A 24,799-nucleotide genomic window follows, 5' to 3' on the forward strand; every position below is an offset into this window, starting at 1 on the left:
ATGAATTGAGAGAGTAGCATTGACATATATACACAACTATGTGTAGTGGGAAGCTGCTGTATAGCAAAGGGAGCTCAGCTTGGTGCTCTGTGATGACCTAGAGGGGTGGGATGGTGGATGGGGGGAGTCAGGGGGAATTGTGGGGAGAGTCGGGGGGGATTGAGGGGGATGGGAGGGCGGCTCAAGAGGGAGGGGAAATATGTATACGTATAGCCGATTCATTTTGTTGTACAGCAGAAACTAGCACAATATGGTAAAGCAAATATACTCCAATAAAAAAAATTAGGTGGACAGGTTTTATGCTAATTTTATGTACTTATTTCAATGTACATTAGAAAAAACTATAACTATCACATCAAACCTGAGATTTCAACAGATAAATTTCCTGTTTAAAATACATTTAAGTTTAAAAATAATTTAAAAAGAAAAGTAAATGGATAAAGCAAAAACCGTTGAAGGTGGTGCCTGAATGACTAAAGTTTGGAAGATGCTGAAAATGGTGAGTGAAACAATGGCCATTAAAGGCTAATGAGTTTACCAAAATGACCAACCCTGACTCTCTGGCTCCCCCTACCACAACACACACACACACACACACACACACACACACACACACACACACCCCTTGCACAAATTAAGTCTGTACTTTCAGATGTCTGCGGATGATCTCTCAAGCCATTCTCTCCCTAGTTCATTGTGCTGCAAACACGGCAGAGTGCTGCCACCTCCCTTAAAACTTTAAGCTGCCCTTGGCCCAGTTCAAGAGCATGGAACTCTCAATATGGCAAAATCGTGAGCTCCCCTCAGGAGCTGCCTAAGAGTACACAGTTTACCCATAATTCAATTCTCAGGATGGTTCTGAATGACCCTATTAAGGCCTCATTTCCCCTAACAGTCTTCGTCTTCTCTTCTCCACTAGTTTTTCTAATCCAGTTTTCCTTCTTATTTTTTGGTCTCACTCTACACAGCTTAGAGAGCAAAATATTCCTAAATTTTGACCTAATCAATGAATACAGTATAGTTGAGATAATTCAGATAGCAATTTAATCATTTCTCTGCTTGCATGCCCTACATATATCTGCAACAGCTCAACTGGCATTACGCTAAGGCCAAGCCAAATAATGCAAAAAGGACTTAACAAACTGACCGAATTCCAATTATCTTAAGTAGGTCCTCACAAAGCAACAATAAGCCTAAAGTTGTTTTGCTTTAATTCTGGTTCCAACAAGCCACTGCAGCTATTATGATTGCTGACACACAGAGAAATTTTGTGTGAAACGCTCTTCACGTATTTGATCTTTCCCTTTACAACAACTCAGTGTGGTAAAGCAGTATTAAGAGTTAATCTAACAACATCTTAGTGTAAACTTCAGAGGCAGAAAAACAACCTCAATCTCCCAAACCCTAAACCAAGGTTCTTTCCTTTAGCCAAACTGTTAACATTCAACAACATTAAAGGTTCCATTTTTGTCATCCTTACACAAAGAAAGCACAGAAAGAGTATGCTGAGAAGGATCAAGAACTGAAAGCTATACGAGTACATCGAGTTTCAAAAATGAAATGGGTTTCCAAACAGTCTGGGCGATTTATAAATGAAACATACAGAAGTACAAAAGTTCTTTCAATTCCTCTGGCTTTAGAAATATACAAAGTATAAGGATAGAAGAAATCACCCTACAGAAAGTAAACCATGTCCCAAATTAAGATGGATTAAAAAACCCCTTATAATATGCGCCAAGTCTAAGGAGCATAGCATTATGATTAACATTATGGGCGTGGAGTTGGGCAGGCATGAGTATAAGTCCCAGCTCTGCTGTCTACTAGTTTTGATCAACTGAGTCCTGCTCTCGGAACCCCCATTCTCTCATCCGTAAAATGGTCCCAACTTCCTGAGGCAAAATAAATATTATGTGATGCACTTAGCATAGAACCTGACATGAAGAGCTTCATAAATATTTGTCATTTTTAATAAAAGGGAAGAAGTTTCAGACATGCAAGATGATACTAACCTACCCGTAAAATATTTTATTTGAAAGAAACTAAATATTATAGTAAAAGAATAAGAACTAAAGATATCCACTGACTAGGGCAAGGTCATGCCACGTGTTAGAGACTTAGCTGAAACTAGAACACAAGGCTCCTGATCCTTTAAGGCATCATTCACAGTAAGCTCCACACTCACTAGACAGGAAAGCATATGACCCTTGAAATTTTTCGAGAATTTGTTGGGGGTTTTGCCCCCAAAGAAAAGCATAAACATTAAATAAACTATTATCTGAATTTGATTGCTTTCCAAGGCCAGTTATTTATTCTTGGTGTACAAAAGGTGACTGCTGCTTACTGTATTCTTTGGAAAGAAAGGCCCAGTGATACAGTAAGTGCTGGGAAAAACAATCTCTGGCTGGGGAGCTGTTTCCTAGGAACAAGTTGATATTATGGAAGGAGTACATGAGTACTTGGAGGACATCTGCTGCCATTGCCAGAGATGATGATTTAAACTCAGTCCAGGCTCTGGTCTTGGGTCAGGCTATGTCATCGGCATCTCAGCTGATCACCCTAGGAGATGCTATCTGATGTTAATGGAACTAAAACCCTCCTCCCTCCACATAGATAAAACCAGAATGTCAGTGTACTCATTTATGAGAAATACAACTATCAAGCAGATTAGGAAATATTTTCTGGCTTCATCAGAAAAATACAAAGGAAGTAAAATTATTAGACAATTGCCTGGTGTACAAGGAATCAGAACAAAGGCAGTGGGAAGGGCTCTGGGCCTGGAGCAACTCAACGAGTAGAGATCACCACCATAGCTGCCCTTGAAAGGAGTCTGTGTTGTCAGCATGTCACAAATGCCCCTGGGACATCATTAAAAATCAATGTCTAGGGGCTTCCCTGGTGGCGCAGCAGTTGAGAGTCCGCCTGCCGATGCAGGGGACACGGGTTCGTGCCCCGGTCCGGGAAGATCCCACATGCTGCGGAGTGGCTGGGCCCGTGAGCCATGGCCGCTGAGCCTGCGTGTCCGGAGCCTGTGCTCCGCAATGAGAGAGGCCACAACAGTAAGAGGCCCGTGTACCACAAAAAAAAAAAAAAAAAAAATTGAATTGTAGTGAATATTTAGGAAAGAAGAGCAAAATGTATGCCCCCCACAGCTCCTGCCACCACCTCCACCAAGCCCAGCCCAACACCAGCTGTTATGGTTTGCCCAACCCAATGGATAGGCCCAGTAGTTAATAATATGACTAGGACAGCTAACCCTTCCACACTGGATCTGGATGTGCCCTTATCCATGAAGGGTTGAAACAGCCCAGCAGACCAGACAACTGAACACCCCTGACACCATACCCTCTGCCCTGGAAAATGTGCAGACCCTGCAGGAGTTAGCAACTACAACTCCTCCCTCGTCATGCTTCCAGTAAAACCCAAGTTCCCTCCCTCTATAGGCCTCCAATCAGGGTTTAGGCAAAGCAATGGCCTAAGAGCACTAGTACATCCCAGCAGAGCTACTTATTTCCTTCTCTGATCTATTTTAGGACTTAACTCTCAAAGAAATCTAATTCTAAGTATTTGAGAAACATCTTGTCATGGTCTCACACATACTACTTCCCTGTTTCCATATATTTTAAGTAACGGAATATACGTGTGTTTAAAGTTCTCCTCACTTTTCTATTTCAATTTTATTAAAGGTATCATAAGGATAATTTTAGGTATTTTTCCTCAATATCAAAATAAAGTCTTATATGTCCTTGGTAAATTTTTGTAGTGAAATAAATCTAACATTATTCTTAAATATGTCAAATGTTAAGAAAACATATGGTTTTGGAACTATGCAATCATTCCCTACAATTATACTCCCTGACGTGTAAACCCTATGGACTCTGCCAAAAAAGAAAATTTTAAAAACCAAGGGTTCTTAATCAAAATGAAAGTTCTTTTTACTGAAGGCTTATTGTTTCCTTATTGTTTAAGGGTGAAACGAAATACATCTCCCCCAAAAAAGTCATTTCCAAACAGAAGTCCACAATATGAAATTGTAACATATGGAAGCCCAAAGAATTTATACACACTACTGAGGGAGTAATTATAACCCTGAACCCACACAGCAAAACCATACTGTGTATAATAATGATGTTCACCACCTTTACACTCAACACTGGAGAACTTTAGGTTAAGTTTGTAAGTTAAGTGCAGCTCTGTGTAGTCAAAGAACATTTCTACATTGTCCCCAGGAAAGTTGTGAAGATACCACATTTTCTCATAATATAATCTGAAGCTCACTTTTTTCCTACACCAACAATGATAACAGTATAACTTCTTTATATGAGAATAATTCATCTAAATTATGTTTTAAATGGTCAGAGATATTTTCTGGTATCAAGTCTGAAGGCTCCATCTCCCACACACCAGACACTATCAATACTTGAATGAGTAACTTGGTGGCTATCAAACTGAAGGCATAATTTAGGAGGAGAGTTTTGCCTGGTGCTCATTCCTACAAAACTAAAAATCATTAAGATCCAGCTTTTGAGAGAGTGGTTGCCCTACAGAAAGCAGAGAGGAAGTAAAATCTGTATCATTTTCATGGAGGCAGAGAGAGCAGGGTAGAGGTGGGGGGAAGGTCTACAAAGTCACTGATGAGACTAGTGGAGTACTGAATTTTGCCTGCAAAAAGGCTCAAAGACAAAATGAAATGGTTATACTTTATAAGACAAGCTATGAGTAAATTCTAGTTTATCTAGCAGTCTAACAATTGCATATCTTCTGAATGGTACTTTTTGTTACAATTTTAATCAATTTTCTTAATGATGACATCGGACGATAATATCCTATTTTCTGAATTTTTTACTCTTATATTATTTTCAGGCTAATTTAATGAGTGTATTTCTTTTTTGGTATTCTGAATCTTTTAAAAAGCAGTAACTTATGCGTATTAAGTTTTCCACTGCATTGTTTTCCAGAATTGGAATATCAGTTCCCTATCGATATTGGGGGTAAGAGTTTCTTGCAAATATTAATTAACTCAGCTATGTATTGAGAAGCCATTAAATCCAGGAACTATATACTAGGCATGAGGATACAAAATGAAAATTCTTCCTTAGTCCAAAGCAATTTATTTAACTTATGTACCTGGCCCCAAAAGACAGTTAGCAATCTTTTAATTTTTTTTTTCCAAAATTTTTCTAAATAGTGAGTAATCAAAGATTTTTCTAGAAGAGTCTGAAAAATCAGCTCTGGCTTTCTCAGCAATCGCTTTAACCATGAAAACACTCTTTTCTGGCATTACTGACTAAAAATATAAAGTATGAAAAGATGAATAAAGATAATGAAGCCAAGAGCTAAATATAACCTTATACAGTTTCTATAACAGTTAAACTAAACCACGAAATGCCCATGAAAACTAAAGTAAAATTTTTCTTCCTGCCATAGATTCATGAGGGCAGACCAGTGAGGTAGTTAGAAGTGCTGGCTCGGGGGTCAGAGTGGCTTTTTTCACCACTGTATGACTTTGGACAAGCTAACTCTCTAAACCTACTCCCTTACTTAAAATAAAGACAGAAATGGTATTGGTCTCACAGACTGCTTGGGGGATTAAATGACATAACACCTATAAAGTACTTAACGCTTTCTGGTAAGTGTTCCCCCAAATGCTGGTTCTCGTCATTCACCTCCAAACCTGATTAGCAATTGAGGGCACAAGCTGGAGCCAGACTTCCAGAGTTTGAAACCCAGCACCACCACATTCTTAGCTATGTTCCTGTTTCCTCCTCTGTAAAACGGATAAAATAATACCTGCCTCACAGGGTTTCTGTGATCTTAAATTAGCTTCAAGCATTAAAAGGGTGCTTGGGATTTTAGAAAGAGTTCAACAAATGCTAGCGGTTGTCATCACCTTGTCAACGAGAACACCAAAGTCAGTCCACATAAGAGGAAGTGTGCCATGACACTACGAGGAAGTGCTCACGAACTATCACTCACAGAAAGTTATTTTTAAAACAGGTACAATGCACCGGGTACTCAGAACCTTGCAGAATCTTCAAGAGCTTAAAAATATCAAATACTTTGACATATATAAAGTATTGGATGCCTAGAAGTCGGTCCTTCTTCCTGCACAACTGCACATTTGTAACTTTCAGGCTACACATTCCATGTAACTGAACACATCTGAGGAGAAGTTTCCACATTTAATACTATTTCTTCACCAACCAAATTTGATATACAGAGATAAAGCTTACTGATACACCATACTGATATATATGTGTTTACACAGTCAGAAAAATATCCTAAACATAGAAACAACAGTCTTGGTAAAATTTAAGGATGAAAAAATTACTTCTGAACTTAAAATTTTACATATCTTATGTTTGATTGAAATATATTTTCTACTTCCCATAAATGATATTATACATTAGTTTTCAGTTGGTAATGTAATTCTTTGAATTTGTGACTATAAGTGCCTTTAATTCTGTAACCAAATCTCCCCCTTTGATTCTGAGATATGTTGACTTCTTTTCTTACCAGTTGTGATGGTTAATTTTAGGTGTCAACTTGACTGGCCAAAGAGTGCCCAGATATTTGGTTAAACATTATTTCCGGTTGTGTCTGTGAAAAGGTTTCCTGAAGAGGTTAGTGTTAAAAGCAGTAGCCTGGGTAAAGCAGATTGCTCTGATATGGGTAAGCCTCATTCAATCCATTGAGGGTCTGAATAGAACAAAAAGGCAGAGGAAGGGAGAGTTCCCCCCCCCCCTTTCTCTCCCTCTCTCTCTCTCTCTCCCTCCCACCTCTCTCCTCCTTTCTCCCTCCTCTCTGCCTGACTGATGAGCTGGGACGTCGTCTCCTCATCTAAGACGTCGTCTCCTCATCTAAGACGTCGTCTCCTCATCTAGACGTCATCTAAGGACGTCTGCCCTTAGACTGGGACTTACACCACCAACTTTGCTGGGTTCCAGCTTGCAGACAGCAGATCGGCCTCCATAGTGGCATGAGTCAATTCCTCTGCCTCAACTTCAACTTCCAGGCTCCCTTCCTCTTTTCCACCTCTTTCCTGATCCCAATCAATACCACATAATTGCAGGTTAGTTCCTCTATTCTCCTAGCCCAGCATCTGCAAACTTATGTGGGATGTGTCATGACATCAATTATACATTTTCAGGCAAAGTACCACAAAACACGTTTTAACCTCTCATCTATAATCTACTCTGGTTCACTCATTGACAAATTTAGCTAAAACTATGTATACTTGGGGTAGGTCCTTATATCATCCCCTCCAGCATCAGGTCCTGGAAATTTACCCTCTAATGATAATGACTCTAAGAAGCACTAATACCATGTTCAAAGCCCTACCAAGCTATGCCGGAAAGGGTTAACTCAAAACCTACACATTTCCAAGAAAGGCCTGTCTTCAGGACTGACCCTTGTCTGGCTCATGGGAGATGAGCTCTGAGCCCTTGTAATATTCTATGTGATAAGAGGTTTTATTTGCATGCCTGAGGCCTTGGGTCATGTGGTACCAGTATGATCAGATAATTTATACTAACAGTGTGATTCACGACAAACTCCTGTCTTTGCTCTGGGGGGCTAGAATCTGAATATCTGAAGTCATTCATATAGGCGCTGCATGTTTACACGACTGAACCCCAATAAAAACCCTGGACACCAAGGCTCGGGTGAGCCTCCCTGGCTGGCAAAGCTTTGCACGTGTTGTCACATATTGTTGGTGGGAGTGGAACTTCATTAGTACAGGATACTGGAAGCCAGTGCCTGTTTCTCCCAGACTTAGGTCCACGCACCTTTCCCCTTTGCTGATTTCAATCTCTCTCTGTTGGCTGTTTTAAACTATAACCTGATTTTAACAGCTTTTTGAGTCCTTCTAATGAATCACTGAGCCCAACAGTGGTCTTGGGGACTCCCTGACTTCCTTTTAGTTCAGTCATCTAAATTCCTGTTCGAATTCTGAGAGTCTTGTCATAACTCTTTGTCCCATTAGACAAGAAAATGTCGTGATACTTTTCACCAAATCTTTTTCTTTACTCAACTTCTATTATTTTTCTAACTTCAACCCAGAAAAATGACTCTGTCCAAGGATGTTGCTGTTAAAGCAAAGGACACAGCAGGATACACTGGACTCAGAAACTGCTTAAAAGCTTTAGATATTGTCTAAAAATGAAATACATGATGTTAGGCAAAAAGCTTAAAAGCCTTTTTCATTGGAAAGTAATTTGCTGGCATTAAACATACAATTCCAGTTCATTTGATTAAAATTAAACTTTCATTTATTGGATGGGTACATATGGAGTGATGCTTTTATCACAACACACAAGCTCTTTTTTCATTTCTCACTTATATTCAAGCATTCTTCCATTTTTTAATCTTCAAATACTCACCAATGATAAATTTCACCTTCTTTGTTGTTGCCTTTCACATTCTCAAACATTTTTATGTGTACTTTTGTTGACTCTCATTTTTGTCTCAGATCATAGTTCTTTGGAATCAAAATCCCTGAGCACTTTCCAAATGTCCTCCTATGAATCATAATCCAAACTCAGAATACCACAGACTTGGTTTGTGAAACAATGATACAGAGATGTAATTAACCCAAAGATGCAGGCACTGCCTTCTCAGACTTCCCCATCTCAGTCTCAGTTACTGGCAACCAATCAGGCCCAAACTACCCCTCCTTCCCTTCCCGCCTCTGTCTCCATATTCAAACCATCAGCGAATTATGTTGGCTCCATTCTCAAAATACATCCGGAATCCAGCTACTTTTGCCACCACCATAACAGCCTAAGCCACATCATGTCTTGCCCAAATTATTGCAATAGCTTCCAAACTAGTCTCCCTGCTTTCACCCTCATCTCCAGTAGACATTCTCAACATGGGAACCAGAGCCATCATGTTCAACCATAACTCAGATTATGTCACCACTCTGTTTAAAACCCTCTAGTGTTTTCCCATCTCATTCAGAGTCAGCACCAAAGTACTGACAATAGCTCTCAAGTCATTACATGGCCTGACTGTGTTCTCTCTGTCTTCACATCCTACAGCTCTCCCCACTCTTTCCCCATTCTAGCCAGGTGGCCTCTTTGCTATTCTTATACACACGGGGTGCGCTCCCTCCTCAGCACCTGTGTGCTTGTTCTTTCTGCCTGGCATGCTTCCCCCAGACATCCACATAGCTCGCTCCCTCACCTCCTTTACGTATTTGCTCAACTGCCACTTTCTCAGTGAGGCTGGACGTGACCATCTTATTTAAGTTACACTCTTACCACGCACGACCACCACCATTCCCTAACCCCCTCCGGGGTTTTATTTTTCTTCATGGCACTTACAACCCTTTAATCTACCACACAACTTACTTATTTCTTTTGTGTGCCTGGCTCCCCCTTCTGGAATGTAAGCTCCGTGAGGGCACTTTGCTTTCTGCTTTACCCCCAACATCTAAGAGTGCCCAGCACTTAAGAAACAGAATATTTACTGAATAGATGAATTTCATGAATGTGTTAAGATGTAAACCTTTAAATACTCAGAGATAACTATACATACAGTTAGATAGCTATATAACTACATAAAAAGAAGCAATAAAAATCTTTTGTGGGGCTTCCCTGGTGGCGCAGTGGTTGAGAGTCCGCCTGCCGATGCAGGGGACACGGGTTCGTGCCCCGGTCCGGGAAGATCCCACATGCCGCAGAGCGGCTGGGCCCGTGAGCCATGGCCGCTGAGCCTGTGCGTCCGGAGCCTGTGCTCCGCAACGGGAGAGGCCACAACAGTGAGAGGCCCGCGTACCACAAAAAAAAAAAAAAAAAAAAAAAATCTTTTGTGTACCAAGATAAACATTTTGGAGGTAAATTATACTACAATGCTTGAACCTTTGAAGGTTGCTGAGGGCGATTCTTATGGAGTTTACTGAGAGCTGCCCCCTGCCCAGTGCCCTCCCCACCCTTGCTTAGGCACAAAGCTCCATGCCCACCCTCGGCTGTGGCTGGCTCCTGCACCCCCAAGCCTGCCATGCCCTTGTCAATGTGCCTGGCCCGCCTCTGACCACAGTCCACTCCCTGAGCATCCCTTGCTGTTTCCTAGCATTCCATGAGTGGTTTTCATGGGTTTTCTCAGGGTCTTTCCTAAATGCCACCCCAAAACTTTCAGCCCCTCTTGCACAGGATTAGACATGCCATCCCTCCCCTCTCTCCTCAAGCCCAGACTGGCCAGGCCTCCCTTTCTGCGGGATAACTATTTCGGTGCCAAGACTTTTACTGAGGTTCTTCTGTTTTCAAATTTAAAGTGATTCCCTTCAAGTCCCCACTTTCAACCACATTCCCAAAGATTATCATCATTATTTAACGGTTTGGTTTAAGCGCTTTATTAGTGCTACTATTTGGAAATTTTTAAAAAATCCTCTGTACTGCCAACGTTTCTTTTATGTAGAGATGTCAAAATAATAAGGATACTTTCCAATGAATTATTCTTCCTTTCACACCTACACTATTCCTATTATCTTGTGCTAAAAACTTCTTATGATGAGCTTTTATATATCTGTCTATAAAATGTTACTAGTCGAGAAACAATTTTTAAGGAAAAGCTTCACTAGACTGCTGGAGACCATGCATGCTGTGCAGAACAAGACAATAATTTCTGAACTGATGGTCACAGATCCACAGGCCAAAAAACATGCTCCTGCCAGAAACACCCCAATTCAGGGCCTGAAATGCCAGATATTTAATATTTGTGTCTGTGTGTATATTCAAGGTCATGAACGTTTAACTTGGTGTCTATATCTGCTCATGGCCAGATTTACCTAGCTATTTCTTTTGGTCAAACCTGACCTGAGTTCTCTTCATCCATGGTGGAGAAAAGTCCTTTTCTACTAATCTTATGTCTTAGACTTTCTTCTCATGTCTTGTCCTAAATGAACATGGTGATGAGATGACCACCTGTCAGGTGATTCCTGAGTTAAATGGGGCAAGGGATGGTGCAGAGATCACTTGAGATGCTTTCAAATTAAAGATTTTGTGAAGCAACTTTGACTCTTTCAGTGATACATCCTCTGTTGTGCTCTCCCATGGAGACCGAATGCCGTTCTCCCCAAGCCATAAGCAAGATGGGAGCTAGCCTCTTCCATTCCTGGGGCCACCTTAGTTCTCTCAGTGACTCGCCAGGGGTGACTCTCCTGACACTTTCATCACTTGCAATCATTATCTGTCTCTGTACTCTTTTTAATCTTCACAGGTCATTTTTATTGTTTGGCGATATTTCTAACTCCCTCAGTGATTCGGGAACCTCAATCGTATTTGTCCTTTCTACCTCGATCCCTACTATAAACCTGGGAGGCATCAACTTCTATCTTACATCACTCAGATGCATATCTACCCACTTATTCATTTCCAGCTAAGTTCTCAGTAAAATCTTTACTCTGATACTTTAGATTTTTGCCTCTTTCCAAAAGCATTCCATTCTTCCTTTATCACCTGTACTTTGGGATGGTGACATATCATCCACATTTACAGAGAAAACTGAAATTATCCAGTGCAAGTATAATGTCCCTAAACTTCTCTTAATGTCTTTATCTCTAATCCTAAATGGAAAGAAGTCACAGAAAGTTCATGTTGAAAAGAAAGAAGAGGGCTTCCCTGGTGGCACAGTGGTTGAGAGTCTGCCTGCCGATACAGGGGACGGGGTTCGTGCCCCAGTCCGGGAAGATCCCACATGCCGCGGAGCGGCTGGGCCCGTGAGCCATGGCCGCTGAGCCTGCGCGTCCGGAGCCTGTGCTCCGCAACGGGAGAGGCCGCAACAGTGAGAGGCCCAAGTGCCGCAAAGCAAAAAAAAAAAAAAAAAAAAGATGTAACTTGAAATCTGTAATGGGTTGAATTGGGTCCTGCAAAAATTCATATGTTGGAGTTATAATACCCAATACACCAAAATGTGACCTTATTTGGAAACAGGGTCATTGCAGATATAATTAAGATATAATAATTATAATTAAGTTAAGATGAAATCTTACTGGAGTCGGATGGGCTCCTAATCCGACTGTTATCTTTATGAAAAGGGGAAATTTGGAGACAGAAACACATACACAGGGAGAATGCCCCGTCAAGATAAAGCTAGAGATCAGGGTGAAGCATCTACAGGCCAAGAAATACCAAAGATCGACAGAAACCACCAGAAGCTGGAAGAGAGGCATGGAACGGATTCTCCTTCATGGCCTTGGAAGGAACCAATCCTGCTGACAAGTTGCTTTAGGACTTCTAGCCTCCAGAACTGTGAGACAATAAATTTCTGTTGTGAAAGCCACCCAGTTTGAGGCACTGTGTTACAGCAGCCCTAACGAACTATACATAGTCCTAGCTCTACAGTTTTCTCATTTCTAAAGTAGGGATCGTAATTCTTATTATATCTACCCCAAAGGCTGCTAGAAACAATAAACACATATAGTGCTTACCAAGTCCTAGGAACTATGCTGAGTACTCCATATGGGTTAACTCATTTAATCTTCACCACAGTGCCATAATTTAGACACTAGTATCATCTCCTTTTCACAGCTGAGGAAACTGAGGCACCGACATAATAAGTAAGGTCACACAGAAAGTGAAGGAGCCAAGATATAAACCTAGGCAGTCTGCTAATATTACCCATGATATAACTATCTTTGTAAACCATAAAGTTCCTCCCAAATTAATCACCATCATCATATCACTTTCTTATTCAAGAGCCTCGATACACACAGCAAAATGAACAAGTTTCTCCTCCAAGAGCTTCCACAGTCTAGTTCTGGCCCACCTTTTCAACATTATCATTCATTTCCTCCCTACACAAGCTCTCCCTTCACACTTATCTGTTCATCCTTGCTTGAGCACAACTCATATTTTTGTCCTTGATTCCCTCTGTTACTCTCTCTGGGGGTTCCCTCTACGGGCTCCACTTCAACTGCATACCCTTCTCAAAGAACACAGTGCTATCTATGAGGCTTTCCCTAGCAACTCCATCCGTAAGTGGTCTCCCCTATGGCCCCATATATGCATTGCTCAATACTCTTTGGGAATTCAGGGATGATGTCAACCAAGAAAGTGCTTATGCCATCGTATAACATGGCAAAAGAAAGAAAATATTAACACAAACCACTAAAGAAAAAGGAAGGGAATTCCCTGGTGGTCCAGTGGTTAGGGCTCCGTGTTTCCTTGGCAGGGGGCATGGGTTCGATCCCTGGTCCGGGAACTCATATCCCGCAAGACAAAAAATCAAAGAAAGAAAAAGGAGGTAAGTTTGCATGAGAATTACAAAGTACTGCTTAATTTACAGAAGTTAATACTTTCGGCTGAGCTGAAGAAGGAAGGATGCACTGAGGAGGTGGTATCTGAATTGGGCCCTAAAAAGGAGTCAATATGCATACTGAGTTACTTGAAGGTACTTGTTATCTTCTTTTCTCACATTTATTGTCAGTCCTCTCTGGCTCCAAAAGGGATTTGAGGCAGATCTCACCTGCTCAAGTATAAGCTGGTAGAAGGCAGGGGTCTGAGTCTTCCTTGTCTTTCCTATGGTGTCATGCACCAATGATTACATGCAACACAGGCCTTCAAAAATATTTGTGGAAAAGAATGAAAGAGTATACAAAGAAGGTAAGGACGAAAGGAGAGAGAATGTCATAAAAGGAGACAAGTGAATTCCCATGATTTTTCTAAGAAGTTCTCCTTGACCTGGCAGCCACCCCATTCCTTTGCTCACTCCTCTTCCTGTGCCTTTGCTTAGCTGGCGGGCTCTGCTTGCAATGCTTTCTCCCCTCCCCTTTCTGGCATAAAATCCTCTGAGGCCCAATTCACTCTCCCCTTCCTAGCTGAATATTCTCTGCCCACGTAAGCCTCACAGACATCTTCCTTCCTGCAATCCTGCTGCATGCATTTGTCTCTGTTCAACACTTAATTGTTCTCATAAAGTTTCATATTTAGTTATCCTCCAACCAGATTTTATAGCTCCTGAAGGCTGGAAACCATGTCATATTTCTTTTGCATGCCGCCCCTCTTTGCCTCCACCCAGACGTCCCCTCAAACACAGAAGTACCTGGCAAGTACTTGCTGAATGACTAAATCCTTTCAGTATTTCTATTGCTAAAGTAGAACGTTCTTTCATCTGACTTTCCAGGTTCAAAAGTACATTGAAAAAAAGTTATATATCAAAGCATTCATTTCTGATAACACAGATTTATCTTTTCTAAAACTTGCAATCACTGAAACAAACTTCAGTGGCTTCACCAACAAGAAAAAAGGATGTAAACACACAAAGAAGGGTCTGTTACATAACCACCCTAATACTTCTAGCTCCACTCAACTTCTTTAGGCACAGAACTTATCATTTTATGGCAATTTAGTAGTATAAATACTGCCAACACATTTCTTCCCCAAGAAAGAGATACTGAAAGTGGTCCAACTTATCCTAAAACTTGCCAGATGAAATTTCACAAGTAGAGGTGAAACAGAATTTTTAAAGTTCCCACAGCAGATACTCAAATACCATTTGTGAATTTGAATTTTATACAGAATAACTCTATGCAAGTCACAGTAAATCTAAACACTGTAATGGTGAAAATCTTAGAACCCTAGCAGAGCATGTGGTAAACAAGATGAATCTAATCTGAACAATACTGGTTTCCTTAGAAAAAAAGGTGGATCTTAAAATTTCACACTAGAGTTTAAGAAAGGATAAATTGAACTATTGCATAAAAGTAACAGATCGATTCTTATCTTGCTCTCTACTCCTCCTGGGTTCTCATTAGAGCCAACAGGCTCTAACTTGTAAAAGACTTACATTAAAGACAGAGGAAGAAAAGAAATTAACCTCACAACTAAGGGAGACACTAAAAGACACTTTTACCTAAGTTAACTCTGCAGGCTTTTCAGTGATTCCAAGAACCAGTTTCCTCTGAGAAAGGTAATTGTGAAAAACATTTCAAAATTGCTTTAAAACTATGGGCTGTGAAACTAAGTAGAAACATTTAATTCCAGTTGCCAAAGACACTGACATTGTTGGGCTCCACTTCTTGACATCCCCCAAACCCACTGACCCAATATTGGCTAAGTGTGCATTTTCCAATACCTTTTGCAGCATCGCTATGAGCCTGCTTTTAAGATGATTACATCTTAAGTCCTACCTAATTTTCTTACTGAGAAAAAACACAACTGGTCTGACACCACAAATTAATTCTACTAGATCGCAGTATGTCAAAGGGACAAAGGAGCCAACTGAAAGAGTACCCAAATTGTTTGAATTTGGACCCAAATTCAGTCCAACTGAATTTGGACCCAAATTCAGTCCAAAGCTGACACAATTTGAGCAACAAAATAAATAAAATAGTTCTGGATTACAACCCAAAGTATAAAAACAATATCCATGAGTCCATACTAATATAAAAATGACTGAATAAATAAATACATGAGGGAGAAAAGACAAATCTTTTGTGCATAAGAATTCCAAATGTTCGGTGTAGATACCCTGCTCTTTCGGAAGTGGAGCATGACCTCCCCCTCAAGTGTGGACTGTGTCTCCCTCCCAAAGAGGACAGTATGGACCAGGGGGAAAAGAATAACCTCACAGTAAGAAACCTGACAAACGCTATTTCAGCCGGGTGATCAAGGTCAACATCAGCCATGATAAGTCATATTTATGATCTGTACCCTTGATATGATGTGATGAAAATGGCACTTTACTTTTATGCTCTTCCTCCCCCAAACCTAAAACCCCAGTATTATAATGAGAAAAATACTAGACAAATCCCACTCGAGAGACATTATATATATATATATATATATATATATATATATATATATATATATATTATTTTTTTTTGGTACCTGGGCCTCTCACTGCTGTGGCCTCTCCCGTTGCGGAGCACAGGCTCCGGACGCGCAGGCTCAGCGGCCATGGCTCACGGGCCCAGCCGCTCCGCGGCATGTGGGATCTTCCTGGACCGGGGCACGAACCCGTGTCCCCTGCATCGGCAGGCGGACTCTCAACCACTGCGCCACCAGGGAAGCCCTCGAGAGACATTATAAAAATGCCTGACCAGTGCTTAAAATTGTCAAGGTCTTCAAACCCAAGGGAAGTCTGAGAAACTTTCACAGAAAATAGGAGCCTGAGGAGACATGCTATTGTAACTAAATATAATGTGGTGTCCTGGGTGAGATCCTGGAACAGAAATGGGATATTAGGTAAAAGATAAGAAAATTTGAATATAATTTAGTTTTGGTTTGGGTTTTTTTTTTTAACACTTCCTTATTTTCTGTCACTGCAAGATGCTCCAGAATCACCTTGTATATTTCCTGCCCAGTCCTAGAATCAGCCTAGAATCAGGCTCTAAGGAGCCCTGGTTACTTTTGTGAAGAATGATTTTTAAAAACCAAGAACTGAGCACTAGGTGTACTCATTACCACCAGGGTATCATTGCTGCTTGTCCTTTGCAGCTGACAGAGTGAGGAAATACATGCGTGTATACTAAACCATGTATATATAATACATGTATCTATAAACAATTCTAAATTTAACCATCTGTACTGATACTAAGCTAAACATGAGTTCACACTTAGTCTCCAGCTCTAATCCATTACAAGGATCATTCTGGCCTCCTCTGCTTCCTCTTCTGTAAACTCCTACTTCACTGTAGAAAAACTGGCTCACTATAGAAAAAATTTTTTCTGTTTCTTTAATTTTGTATCTATATGAGATGCTGGATGTTCACTAAATTTATTTCATGATGTAAGTCAAATCATTATGCTGTATACCTTTAACTTTTATACAGTGCTGTATGTCAATTATATCTCAATAAAACTGGAGAGGGAAAAAAAAATTCTACTAGAGAGTCTATCTTCCTGAACAAAAATGAAGCAAAGTTCACATTGTTTCTATAAATGCTATTATTATTTTTAACCAAAATACTGCTATAAGAAGTTTGGAATATGAGAGAATTTTCCAGACTCTTTCTGACATGGGCAACCTCTATGTTTTGACCACATGGCTAATGAATGCCCCATACATTCAGGTGACCACTGTTGCCAGTCTAGTTCTACTAGAAAAAATGGGGCAGGGAAAAGTAAAAGATATTACTGAAAGTCCAAATGGAACACCATAGTCTGATGCCAAGACCTTTTTAAAGATTTTCTAAAATAAAAAAGAAATGTGGAGAAAAGTGACCTGTTTGGGGAGAAAACAGATTAAGCATAGAGGAGAGGAGTTTTCAGACACTGTAATGTGTATCTGTATGAAAGGTTGAAGCAGTCTTATATAGAATCAATATTTAACCAGTTAGCAAATACTTTGCTCTAATAAATAAAAATGCTAAGTAGAAACTATAAAGACAACTCGCATTTCAAACACTGAAACTGACCATTTCTTCTACATTCATATAATTAAGTCATTTTTAACTTCTAAGATTTTCAAATCCAGATGAGCAGAGGTCATAAAATTAGAACCCCAGAAGATAAATTCTAACATCCCTTCTGGACAACCTCACTTAAACCTCTCTAAACAGAGAAGAACTCAAAGGCCTCCTTCATAAATCCATTCTAAAGGTTAAAACATTCAGAAAAACTTCCCTGTATTTAGCATAAATCCCTCTTGATGCCTGCTCTACGGCGATTTCCTCTTCTTTTTCTTCAGGGAAGATGGAAAACAGCTGTTCAACATTCCCTTTCAGTCTCCTTTTTCCTTCCTGCCAGGCCCATTCCCCCCCTGGGAGCAGTGTAAACACTGCAGGTGATTCCTAAATCCAGCTGGCCCCTGCCCGATTATCCACGGGTCTGGTGAGCCTGGCCCCATCCATACCTCCTAGGATGATATCATTCAACTGCCAAGGCCCCAAGAAGAGCTCTTAACCAGAATTTGTGGAATTCCAGAAATCCATTACTTATAGTCTGTCCTCAGATATAGCCAAACAACAAAAAGAGCACTGTGTCAAGAAGAAAAGCTGACAGTCACAACTGTAAAGGAGGTAAGCGGTGTGATCCTGCAGCCAGGCCACCTTTACTACTGCTCTACCTGGTGTCAGGGTGTTGAGTGCACCTTGGCATGAAACAATTTTAAACTACTTGATGATTTTTATCATGCAATTCTTGACTTTCTTGTCACTGACACAACTTTCTGGGTGTAAGCTAACTTTAGAAATGCTATAACCCTTTCAATACTTCAATGTAAAGGACTACTCTAAATGAAGGTGTCAATTTGTAGTCTGTTATTTCTTTACATGAGTAATCTCTACCAGATTCACAACATAATCTACAGATTACTACATTTTACACTAAGACTTATATAACCAACCTAATGTTGTTATCTCCCACTTCAGGAATTGCTAACAAATATGTCCATTTTTCTTGCAATAGCAATTAGACTCCCACAGTAAAGCCAGTATATTGCCTGTGTACTTCATCAATAAAAATATTACAGACCCACAAGCTTGGTGAGCCCATTTCCTTTACAAGTTCTTTTTAAGAGTTATGAAATGCTGACTCAACTTTGTTGTGGTAGAACATCTGCACACATTAAATGCCTATTGCTTAGTAGCTAAGTTTGTTACACATGAGAAAAACGTAAAATCCTTGATTTAATCAGCAGATTCACAACCCTATGGCATCTATGTATGCAATGAATATTTCAAATGGAAAAATTTTAATGACAGCTTTTTAAATGAGTGTGGACCTACTCAATTTCTTCTGAAAGATCAGGTACACTAATTTAAACACACACAAGGAATTTTACTATGATTATCCTACTATTTTCCACATTCACTGGGGAGAAGAGAGGCACTATTAATTCCATAAATAATACCAAAAAATGTTTCTGGCATGCAGACACATATATACACTCAGTTGCAAACTCTCTCTGACTCTGTCTAGGACAAAGCAGATGGGCACAACCTACAATGGATATGTCACATATGTGTAATTGAGAGTTAACTGCATACATGTCTTTTGCTATATTTTTAAAAACAGGACTATACTTACCTAATGGTTATAACTATTCTCACATATAAAATGCCAAAACAAATCATGCTTATTATCAGGATGTTTATAGCTTCTACATATTACTAAAGAGGCAAATTCTGTTCTTTCAGAAATCACCTACTAACATTTGATGACAACACTTACCAAGAACATGTGTATGGAACACCCCAAGGGAGTCGAAACAAATAGAAGGAAATTCAGCGGTAATCTTAAAGCACATCAAAATTCATAGTGTTATTCGGAATTAAGAACTGAACTCCATTCAAGAAATAAACAGATGGCCTCAACAATCTTTTCTTCTCTTCCCAAAGTAAAATCATTCCCTTTTATTTTCTGTGATATTCAACAGATTCTCTGAATATTCTACCTCCTGCAGGTTTATACTCTTCTGGGCATCTGACAGAGGATCTGACATCCACACCCTCAACAGGCTGGAGCTTGCTGAGACAAGCAGAAGGAAGCAACGCAATTGGTAAAGCACCCAAAAACCTGAAGCCAGCTAATGAGAGCTGAGCAATGAGCCTAGGGTTTTGTGGGAATTAGAAGGGGCCCCAGGATGGAAGCCTGACGAGGATGAGAAGAGATAGGCAGAGTGAGAGGAGAGAGCTGTGGGAAGAGGGTCTGTAAATAGCCAGTTTACGGAAGCCTGGGAAGCACATAAGCATTCCAGGGAGCTAACAGTTCAGGGACAGTAATGAGTAAGCGGGATAATAAATTAGATCTGTAGGAAAATGAAATATAACAGTCTTTAACAACATGAATGTGGAGTCATAAAGGAGAAAAGTAGAATTACATACGCCATTTAGGTTAATCTCATGTTTAAGGTAGACCACTAATTACTTGCAAATGAGAGACAACAGGTCTTCCCTGGCGGCGCAATGGTTGAGAATCTGCCTGCCAAAGCAGAGGACACGGGTTTCGAGCCCTGGTCCAGGAAGATCCCACGTGCCGCGGAGCAACTAAGCCCATGAGCCACAACTACTGAGCCTGCGCTCTAGAGCCCACAAGCTGCAGCTACTGAAGCCCACACGCCTAGAGCCCGTGCTCAGCAACAAAGAGAAGCCACTGCAATGAGAAGCCTGTGCACTGCAATAAACAGTTGCCCCCACTCGCCACGACTAGAGAGAGCCCGTGCACAACAGGGAAGACCCAATGCAGCCAAAAATAAAATAAATTTAAAAAAAAATGAGAGATAAGTCTCTTACTTCCATGGTATTTCCATTTCTACACCCCTAAAATGAGGATAAGACACCTGCTCTACATCACTCTCCATTTCCACTAGGCTAAAATATCAGAATATTAGAATTATTTGAAAAAATATTAAATTACTAGGCAGTTTTAAAATGCAAGCATTCACGTAGCTGTATGACCTATCAAGGACTCTTCCTTCAATTGTCTAAATGTATATGAATTCATAAGAGTTTATTAACGCTAGTTTCTCCTCTTAATCGCGTCCACAATACTTCCTAATTTTCTTTCCAGTATGATTCTTCCCTGCAATATCTCTCCACCATCCCCTAACCAAACCACTCTTCCATATGCAACTAGAAGTTGTGAAACAATAAAGTTAGATGGGTCAGAACTTGGGACTACATTTATTAACTAACATATATAGAAAGATTTTCTTTAAAGAAAAATTGCTTCAATTAAAAATATTATCCACTTAATGCAAAGTTTGATTTTTAACATCTTTCTTGGAGTATGATTGCTTTACAATGGTGTGTTAGTTTCTGCTGTATAACAAAGTGAATCAGCTATACATATACATATATCCCCATAACCCCTCCCTCTTGCACCTCCCTCCCACCCTCCCTATCCCACCCCTCTAGGTGGTCACAAAGCACCAAGCTGATCTCCCAGTCCTATGCAGCTGCTTCCCACTAGCTATCTATTTTACATTTGGTAGTGTATAGGTGTCAATGCTACTCTTTCACTTTATCCCAGCTTACCCTTCCCCCTCCCCGAGTCCAAGTCCATTCTCTACCTCTGCATCTTTATTCCTGTCCTGCCCCTAGGTTCATCAGAACTATATTTTTTTTGCAAAGTTTAATTTTTAAAATATAATTTCCTATTAGAGTTGGGCATTAGAGTTGGCAAGACTTTTTGAACTTCATCCATTTCTAATTATTGCTATCACCAAATAGAAGCATGGATCAGTGCCTCTGGAATCTAGGACTTTAATCTCTACTTTCATTCTGCCCTTAATTAATCATATGAATTTTACTGGAAAATAATTTCTTTTTGGTACTCTGGGCTTACACGCTTGCCTAATTCTCATGCTGGGCACTGACTCAGGTTTAGAGGATTACATTGCGTCATCCAAATACCTACTGGTAATTTGGTGACCACCAAAGAGTTTTATTCTCCAAATCACTGTAGGTGAAGATAATGTAATTCCAAGATGAGAAAACCCTAAGGCATTTTATAATATAGTAATAAGAACTGTCCTGCCCTCCGCTTGGACCCATTATTTCAGAAGGGTTGCTGGACATGGAATCTCTGCCTTACCCACTCCTTCATAATAGTAAAGATCCAGCCCCTCTCAGTAAATGGAATAAAAGTATCCACTATAATGATGGAGTTCCCTGGACCAGACATTCTTGATCTCCTCAAAGGCCTGCCACAAACATATCCCAGGACAATAACAGTATTGTTACTGTTAGGATTGTTACTGTAAGGATTGTTACTGTAAGGATAAGAAAATGTGTTATGTCTAGGACTCAAACATGCTAATGATTTAAGTAATATTTAACACATGCTGCAAATACAAAAGGCTAGTCCTTTAGTAGTTTCTTTACCCCTTTGGAACACGAAGGTTACTGATATATTACAACCCAAATTTAAATGTATCTTTCTTTATTCCTTTCCATTCATTTGTTGAAATCATAATAGAGTGGATCTCATGTAATTTCTTTCATGAACATGTAATTTCTTTCATGCCTTAGTGTAATCCAAGGCAAGTAGAAATAAATACCAAAATATTCTGCTACAAATAATATTAAGAAATGTATAAACAAATATTTTTTTGTTTAATTGCAGAATGCATTTTCATCTATGATCTTAAAACACTTTTTCAGAGATTAAAAAAATCTTTATAATGAGGTATTGGGAAGGGTGGGGCAACATCTGTGAAGCTAAGAACTTTCCCTCCTGGATGGCCACCAGATCAAGGCAGTACTGTGGGATATTGGACTGGAAAACAAATATCATTGAAAACCTGTAATTAGCTAATTTGCGGAATAATTTTATAAACACTAAAGTAGATGCACACAAAAATATTAGGTATTATGACGGTCCTGACCTCATGTGGCAAACCTAGCTAACTTCTTACCCAGTGTCTTTCCATAACCAGGCCCCTAACCTCAGATGGAGGAACTTTAAACAGCTTCTACCCAGCAGGACCAGGAAGGTGCTAATAATCCCCTCAGTGACAAAGGCCTAAATCGTATTCTGTGGCAAATTTCCCTCTTTATCCACATTTCTTTTTTTTGAGAATTCCATTTTACTTGGTAACTGTACTATCGATACTTTTTAACCTGAATGTAAAAATGTACTATGTAGGCCACTGTCTTTATTTAACGAAAGCTAGACGACACTAATACTGACATCATATACCAATTAATGAAAAATGATGCTTCCCAAGCCCAAACTCTCAGGTGCTGCTTATTTATGGTTTCTCCCTTTCTACCTTAAGAGCTTGGGGAGAGCCAGGGCAGTTTCTTATATCCTTCCGTATGTTTCCTAAGTAAACAGCACTGTCTTGCACTTATTGCTGAACCCACACAGAGGGGTCACTAGATGATGGAGGCATCAAACTCAATATTTTCTCTTCTCCAGTTATACTAGAACACATCTTACCTGCACACTTCATAAAAGGACACGTATCTGTATGGGACCTTGTAGTACATGACACACAAATACTCAGATAATGCTGTATTTTATTTTTTCCATGCACATTACGAACAATTTGGGGATCCCATTTTAGAAGTAGTGTCAGAATATTCTATAAAACATTGCACATAGGGACTTCCCTGGTGGTGCAGTGGTTAAGAATCCGCCTGCCAATGTAGGGGACACGCGTTCGAGCCCCGGTCCGGGAAGATCCCACATGCCGCGGAGCAACTAAGCCCGGCCACCACAACTACTGAGCCTGCGCTCTAGGGCCCGCAAGCCACAACTACTGAGCCCACGTGCCACAACTACTGAGCTCATGTGCCTAGAACCCGTGCTCTGCAACAAGAGAAGCCACCACAATGAGAAGCCCACGCATCGCGACGAAGAGTAGCCCCTGCTCGCAACTAGAGAAAGCCCGCGTGCAGCAACGAAGACCCAACACAACCAAAAATAAAATAAAATAAAATAATAATAAAAAACATTGCACATAATATTTCATTTCATACGGGTTATCATTTATTGAGAAATTTTTAAAAACTGAAGTAAAGGAAATTCCTGAAAGGTTAACTCTATAATGTGAAAAATAAAATACTCAAAAAAAAACCTGTTTTGAAACTATTTCTCAGTGAGAATGTCCCTTCTCAAATTTAATGTAACATTAACTAAACCATGACTAATGAAAAAACGTTTTAAAAAACTTTATAACACGGAGATTCCCAGAAATTAAAAGTGGCATTTCCTGATCTAAGGAATTCCAGGTAAATGAGGCTCACCTACTTTTTTTTAAGCACTGGATTCGGTTTCAGCTCTAATGCCCGCCAGCCTAAGCAGAGGCTGATGCCTCAAATGAGCAATGAAAATGAGAAAGTTCTCGGCTCACAAACTTAGCTCAGATTCCAGCCGCGACAGATCTTGAGCCCATGTGGCATTGCTCACAGAGCTTCCCAGCCTGTGAGTCAAGCACGTCCCAGCCCCACCCTACCACCAGGGGCTGCCAGGGAGTGAGGTTTACCAACAATTTCTCCAAGTGTCTGCGGAGCCGGGCGGCTCTGGAATCCAGCGCCTGGGGGAGGCTCGGGACGTGCCTGCCCAGCTTCCACAATCGCAGAGGCGGGCTGCCAGCGCCAGCATCGGCACCCACGATCACTACCACCCCAATTAACGGAGAGATGCAGGGAAAGGAGGGCGCGAAGCTGTGCCAGGCTGCCGGGCAGAGGGAAGCCGGAGCCCCCCGGCCGTCCAGGAAATCGCTGCTGGGCCGGCCGGACCCGACGCACCGAAAGTGATCTGAGTTCTTATGGTGCGCCCGGCTCTGCGCTGGGCGCTCGAGGGCTGGGAAGGGACTAAAAGCTGCCCCGCCGCCGGGGAAACCCACGGCTCCGGCTTCACGCCTCGCGCGCCCTCCAGGAGCCCAGCGGAACCGGGCTCGGGCGCGCAGCTCGCGGCGCTCTGCGCCCGGCGGGGGACGTGGCTCTTCGCCTGCCTCCCGCCGGCGCCCGGCCACCCGCCCGAATCTCCGGAAGAAAGTTGCGCCGCGCCCGCCGCGCGCCCCTGCCCACCACTCGCGCGCCCCTCCGCTTACCGCTCCCCGCCGCGGCTTCGTCCTCTCGGGCGTCGCCTCCCAGCTTGGGCCCAGGCTCCGGAAGCCCTTCCCGGTCCCCCTCACTCCAGGGCGCCCGGGCCCCCGGCGCCCTCGGAGCCGAGCCCTCAGCGCGCCCGCCGCGCCATGGGTGCGGGTGGGCGCCGCGCCACAGGACGCGCCGCTGCAGCCTCGGACGGCGCTATTGCGAGCGGGGCCGGCGCGGGCGGGTGGGGTGTGGGCGAAAGGGGAGGAGGGCGGGACGCGGCGGGCGCTGAGGCTCAGCTGCAGGGAGGAGGAAACCGCAACGTCACCAGCGCCCCGGGAGGCGAGGACGGGGAGGGAGAAACGGGGACCC

General features: G+C 41.5%; 1 protein-coding gene across 1 annotated transcript in view; it reads right to left on the reverse strand.

Annotated features, from left to right (window-relative positions):
* DSE (dermatan sulfate epimerase) overlaps positions 1–24,509 on the reverse strand; it is a 68,631-nt gene extending 44,122 nt beyond the window's left edge. The window contains exon 1 of the mRNA XM_082855624.1: positions 24,445–24,509. The gene's annotated coding sequence lies outside the window, so the exon portion shown is untranslated. The remainder of the gene's footprint in view (positions 1–24,444) is intronic.
* Between the last annotated feature and the right edge of the window lie 290 nt (positions 24,510–24,799).

Source organism: Leucopleurus acutus (genome assembly GCF_964270905.1).
Source record: "Leucopleurus acutus genome assembly, chromosome: 15".
NCBI lineage: Eukaryota > Metazoa > Chordata > Mammalia > Artiodactyla > Delphinidae > Leucopleurus > Leucopleurus acutus.